Genomic DNA, 7,047 nt, shown 5'->3' with positions numbered 1-7,047 from the left:
TATTTTGTTTTTACGAAGGTGAAACTAGAAAAAGCATGCAGTTATTAGATGCTGCATTTTAACAAATCTGCAAACTGCAAAACTATATTGAGTTGCGACCAATCATGAAGTTGCATCTTCAAAAAAAAAATGTACCCGAGCTCGCCATGCCGAAAATAGGCGTTACATAAGTGTGGCTTTTATTACTCATGTAATAGGAGGAATTATCTGAATGCATTATCTTTCTGTAAGTGTCACACACTTTCATGTTTTATCGGCTCAGAGTCCAAGAACAGCGCATTAAAGAACGCTACATTAAAATTTGTTATAACTGTGATTTACAAACTCATAAAGTATTATTTCAAATCCTTGTGTACGGTTGTTGATCGGGATTATTTCTTAAATAACGCAAACTCGAAGTGCGGCAGCACAGAAACTCCCTGTTCCTCTACGTCGAAAAAACTTTTGAATCACACTTCGCTTTCATGTTCTCTGCTACGTGCCAACTGCCGGGCACGTATCATAGACCATGGATTGCGCGTAGCAGAGCGCGTAGCAGAGCAGTTTGCACTTGGCAATCTTAAATGAGCCACCGGCATCATAATCTCTTAACGAGTACCACCTGGTGCCGGGCTAATTGGTTGTATATCGTTGGTTGGATTGCGCTGGTTAAAACACAAGACGCACTAAAAAGGACACATACGTCAAGTGTATGTACGCCATACGTCTATACGTCAAGTGTATGTGTCCTTTTTAAAAGTCCATCTTGTGTTTTAACCAGCGCAATCCAACCAACGATCTTTGAACACACATCACCATCTAAAAGTACGCAGAGCAATAGTTTCAACTGAGGTCAAAATAATGACGTGTAGCATTTCTTAGAGAGTAAGAGGGTTACGCATAGTCTTGAAAATGTCCTTTAAATTTTAATGAAAGGAAACATGTTGCAAACTCATAGGGTATTCGACAGGAGTAATTCGAGGTGCAACAAGCAGTCGGCAAAAGAACACTTCGCTGCCCTTAAAATGATGCCTAAATGCAAAAAAAAACCAAGTTACTTTGTCGATAGATTCCGGTTCGCTGAATATAGATATAAATATGAATCAGTTGTTTATTAAACACAGAATGCCAGAAGCATGTGAAAAAGGTTTTACCACATCATACTGTACCATTCGTGAAGTGACAAAAGTGTTAATGGGGAAGCGTGATTTGAGTTCGCCTAAGCGTTCTTCTGAATTAACAAAAGAGCAGAGATGCAGGTACAGACATGCCGATTCAAAAAAGTAAATGTGTATCAAGAATTCAGTTGAGCATATATTGCTAAACAGAAAGCTTAACTAGTAAACAGTATCCTAAAACAAGTCGTTTTAGAACTACTGGTTGTTGACTTAGTTTCAGTTTCGTTTACGGGCAAGTTTTTTCCCCTTAGGCTACTAGTGCAGTCGAAAGACTCGTGAGGACAAACGTGAGTCGCATCGTCATTACGTGTTACCACCGATATGTATACGCTACAGTCAGTGGCAAAGGTCTAAGACGATAAGTGCGGCTGGCTACTCGTGTGGGCCAGCAGTCGACTTTACTGATCGCCACCTTGCGCGGGTATTTTCTACTTTTCTGCCGAGGTTTCAGCATCACCCTGGGTTGGTCAGCTGTAAGTGAAACTTGATCGTGTGTCAATTACTCGCTAACTACGATCATCTGGGGACTAAACCTGTTTAAAAACAACACAATAATCCGCGAACAACCGCAATAAAACGTCTTCCGGAATAAAAGAAGCCAACTAATTTACGTAAATTCAAACAAAAACAATGGTCCGAGTACACGCTTGCGGGAGGAATGCGTTCTCAAATCAAAATGACATTGTCTGCTTGGGCCCAGCATTGTTATATAAATGTTGCTATATAAATGTTATATAAATGAACCTGGGGCGTTTGCTCCAAAACCCACGATCCTACCCCTAGGCTAACTGAGGCAAAACAGCCTAGCTTTTTAGCAGTTGAATAAAAGAACAGAAGGAGAGTGCCGTGCAAAGCAGTAGATGGCACTGCGTGCACACAGGAAATTTGTGACGGGCTTTTTTACGTCCCCGAAAAATGGTCCCGAAACGGCGGAGGGAAACGCCTGCTTTGATTGTTTCTAAACAACCAAGGCGCCTCTGGTCACCAAACAAAAGCCGAAAGAAGTTGAACCTTAGCGTCTCTTTAGACGTAAAGAAGCGAATATATGGTCCTTCGAAGTCCAACAGTTTCAAGTTGTGGCAATACAAAAAACAAAACAAACAATAACCCTGCAGCGTCGTCCTCGAAGCTTTGTTTTATGGTAGTAAACACGATCACCTTGAGGTAGAAATTACGCGTGCAACGAAAACTTTTGTCTCGCCTGTGTAATCTGGCCCCAAACCCATAAAATACCCGACTAGTCAAAACGCCGTGAAGGCTAAGTTCTTCGACATCTAATTTGAGCTAGCTGAAAGCTCCTGGACGCCTTCAATCTGACCTTACAAGCGCGAGCACTTGGATGGGGGGACCACCAGGAATATGTGAGCGTGGTTCAGATGCTATCAAGACTAAGGTCAATCTGAGGTTGAACGTTTTCTCATAATGGGCCCGCGCAGTCGTCCTTATAGGGATAGTAGCAGCAGCTCTGGTTCATGCTGATGATACTCTTCACTGTGTCTGCTTTATCTTCTATACGAAGTGCATCCATAGCGCATAGTTGGTGGAACGTCCGGAGAAAGCAGCAAGCTCCAACGGGATACTAAAATAAGGGATCCGACCACGTGCTCTTTTTTTTTGGTAAATAAATTTCTCTCTCTGTTTTACTTACCTTCTCAGCCTTGTTTCAGTCTATCGACATACAGATTTTCAAATACATAGCGGCTCGTGTCATACTCATTGCCTAAGGACTTCAACACCACAACCATACGGACTGAACCTGTACAGAATAACCCCGCTCCGCCGCCCCAGCACCCTTATTTGCTACCACCGCAGGAAGCTCGCTTTTTTCTTATTAAAACTTTCCACCACAGCCTCCACCATTTTTTTCCTCTTTGTACTCCGCTTCGTCGTCGTCACCTGCTATTTGCCGAACTCGCTACTCACCAATCGCATCCTAAACAAATCGCATCCTCTAAGAGAAATCATCAGGTCCGAAAGCCCAACGTTGCGCCCAATGTTACGCCACGCCTAAGACAAAAAAATGCCCGCAGCACTTTGTGCGCGCTGCGGCGCAGTTTCTCTGAATGGCAGAAGGAATTTCGCAGCGCTTAGTATTGAAACACGAGGCAAACACCACTGAAACCATGGTTAAAGTCGGCGAAACGCTCAGGAACACAAGCTAACTTCCAGCCTGCGCCAGAGAGTATGCATTTGGTTAAAGCTGAAGAGTATACTATCTTCAAATAATGTGCGTCGGCGCTGAAAGTGCTTTGTTTTTATAGCTTAAGCACAGATACGGAGCTTGCAATCCGAGGCTTCTACCCGGCAGTGTCGTCGTCAGTGACATATGGACGCCACAGTGCATTGCAGCACTAAGGGGGTGTGGTTATCCTTAGTGCGCCTTCTCTGTATATACTGGAAATACAGAAGGGTGTGGTTACGCGGGACATCGCAGCAGGCAGCTTCGAGGATTGGCCGCACATTAAAACGAAGCGGCAGCACGAGCACATCGGTGGCGAAGAAAAGGAGCAAGAAGAAGAACTGCACGCTTCGGCGTCCACGTCCCTTTCAGCTAGAGCCCCGTCAAGTCAGCAGGAAGCCGCAAAATGGTGAGATTTAGCGAGCACTCAAAAGGCATGAACATTGGCAACAGAAATGCCGCTATATCGTGTAGAGCTAGAGGCCCCGCCGACAAAAATCTCCTTGTCTCTCTGGGTCGTCCGTGCAATCACTAGCTAACGTTTCCATCAAGCGCCGATAAAGCTGATATAGTAATATAAACGAGATTTCTTTCGATAAAGCAAGCCTTCGTCTCGTTCGTCTTACGTAAAACTACGACGAATCAAAATAAGCGAATTTTGCAGGATGACTATACTTGGTAGCATGGGCGCTGTTTCGGTATTTAAGCTACGCGGCTTGAACTTGTCACATCTGAGTATGCCGCATAGGAGAGACTGCTCAGTATCGGAAATAAGGGTAACATTCGGGCCTCGCTTCATTAAACGGTGCTAGTTATTAAGTAGCAAGCAATAGATAGCCACACTCGGAATAAAAAAAAACGCCTCGGATTGTTGTACATTAGACTGATAACCTTAGCTACTCGTGAAAACACGTCGCAACACACATTTTCTTTGCAATAAGTAATCCAGGATAATTTTTGCTGGAACATTAAAAGCTCGTGCTAGTTTTGCCGACTAACAGGAAATGCTAGTTTGCAAGAAAAAAACGGTGCTGTAAAAGCTCTTTCACCGCTCTCAAAAAAAAAAAGGGGGTCGTGTGATGAGCGGCTGTTGATGACGTCGGGCTCTGAGCCTGCAGGGGATTAGCCAATCTGCGGATCACGCTCGAAGTTGCTCGGTTAAGGAAAGATGCCGCTCCTTGCTAGAAACAGCGCGGTAGAAGTAACATTTACGCAAACTTAGTTGCTTTTGCTTCTGTTCTTTCGGCGGCAGATGGTAACAGTTCGGAGGCGTTACTTCTGGGGGCATAGTTGCCTAATTGACGAAGGAATGTAGTATCGTGGTCAGAGCTCTGTATTTCTCGGAGAAGAGTGAGACGGGAGTGCCCGACGCAGTTAGGCAACTACGCCGTTATGAGTGTTTTGTCAATAGGTGTGCGGGGCGCGGTCCGTCCGCTTTCTGCCCGGCTGTCCTACGGCCACAGCGAACGCCGCCATGCCTCCTGTTGACCGGACCTTACTGTACCCCAGTATCCTCCCTGCTAGTAGCGTAGCAACCCTTACCTCTTAACCCCTAGCAGCCTAGTGGACTTCCTGCTATCCATAGAGGCTGTTCATCATCATCACTTTTCGCGCTTGGGCGCGCGAAGGCCGTGTGCCATTCCTTGTGGCCGGAGAGCAGGAGCCGGTATGACGTGCACGGATACCGCTACGAATGCCGTATTTTCCCTCTACATCCTCCCCTCATTCCACCAATATAGCGCTTCGACGTGGGGGCCCATGGGGGCCCGTATCTCGAGAGCGGGCGCCGTATGATGCGTCGGTATCAATCACCGCCATTAAGCTGCGATGACACTTTGCCGGGGCCAATTATGTCTTAGGTGCCTCGCATGCCAGTAGTCAGGAGACGTCGGCTACTATACGTTACTGATGTGTTGGGCCGGGTACACGGCTAGGCCACGAGTAGATTTTTATGAAAATTGATCCTTTAAACGGACAAAATGTGGTTGTAATGCACGCAAGCAGTAAAGCCGACTTTAGTAGCGGTAAACGTGTGTTTTACTATAGGTATTTTTTTTAATCTTGAGAAGCACGGACATAGAACAGAAATGGCCGGTTGCCTACCTGTACCGGAATGCCTACTTCCTGTACATATACAAAATTTAAAACCACGTGGTGGGCCCTTTCTTTTTGGCTTCTATGGACACGCACTTCTCAAAAAATCCCGGGCCATCTCTACTAACGTGAAACTTGGGGAGGGGCGACCTATGCATCGTATAAGTGTATTCTTGGCTCCTTGGCGTTTTTGATAACGGAGATGAAATCTTAACTTGAAACCTGGAGAGGGGCCAGGGATTTATACACACCCCCCTAAAACCCCCCCACCACCCCCCCCCCCCCCACAAGGACTTCGACACCCCCCCCAAAAAAAAAAAAAAGATTCCACAACCACAAGCACCCTGCCTAGGGATTTATACAACACCCCCCCAAACATCCCACCGACACCCCCCAAAACCGAAATTCTGGATAAACCCCTGAGAGTGGCGAAGTATGCGGTGTATAAGCGTATACTTGGCGCCTTGGCGTTTTTGCCCACGGAGATGAAACCATGGGAAGTAGAGGTATACAGCTTTGCTGTAAGTCTCGTATCTTTGAAGCACGAAGCGTTCTAGCGCGAGGCGTCGGAAACGAGTCTACCGGTGCTTTAGTACCGTGACTACGTTGTACTAGGACGAAATAAGACGGCGACGACATGAGACGCCGGCAGCCTGAGCCCCTAAGGGGCTCCGCCCCGAAAAACCAGCCGCTAGTCTACCATGCTGAGCTTACGGAAAGACAAGAACCCTTGCATGAGCTTTGTTTTCCTTGGAGCATGTACTTTATCACACAATTCTTTTTTTTCTACAACTATGCAGTTAAATTAAACTGACGCCTTTCTGCGCAAAATCTAGACATAAAATTCACATTGAAAAACACTGCAGTGACTCTAGCTCAATGTTTACCGACAGACAAAACAATTGTTGCCTGTTATCTGCGTAATTGCTCGTCTTACGTTTCGCCCTAGGATCTGCAAGAATACAAAGCCGGAACGCCACCTCGGATCCTTCAAGAGGTGAGATGGCACATTTTTATCGGCCGCCTGCGAGGCAGCCGTTGATAATGGGCCGAAAATGTGACTAACTGTTTACACACCCGCAGGAAAATGTCCCAACTGCATCAAGAAATCGTTTCTGTGTTCTGGTAAGCGGCGCTCAGCCTGAGGCGGCATCTACCCTCCGCCGTACACAACAACGCGTCCTCCTACACGCATAAGAAACGGCTCCCGCCATCTAGCGCAGGCCATATTAAACACAAGTTCCTGGCGCCTACTTTGAAGGACTTGCAGCAAAGAAACCATATAACTGTGAATATTTAGCGTGCGTGACAGACCACACGGGACTACGTGGGTTTGTTTAACTGCCACCTCAGTTTATATGGAATGGTCTATTCGATGATAGCACTCGGGTAGCTTCAGGACCTCTACTCGACGGAAAGTATCATAGGAATACATGAGACCAAACTGCCGCTCAGGGCGCGCACCGACAATCCGGGACCACTGGTCGTAAAACCCTGAAGTGGCTCGGGTCAGTCAACAAAAAATAACCTTCGGTGGCTGCGCATATATTCTGCACACTATTAGCGCGACAGGCGTCTGGCTTGGCAACATGAAAGTCACGAGAGGGATTTTAGTGT

This window comes from Haemaphysalis longicornis, unplaced genomic scaffold (genome assembly GCF_048455015.1).
Source record: "Haemaphysalis longicornis isolate Haplotype H1 unplaced genomic scaffold, Haemaphysalis longicornis Haplotype H1 scaffold_3, whole genome shotgun sequence".
Lineage (NCBI taxonomy): Eukaryota > Metazoa > Arthropoda > Arachnida > Ixodida > Ixodidae > Haemaphysalis > Haemaphysalis longicornis.
This window is presented reverse-complemented; position numbering follows the sequence as displayed.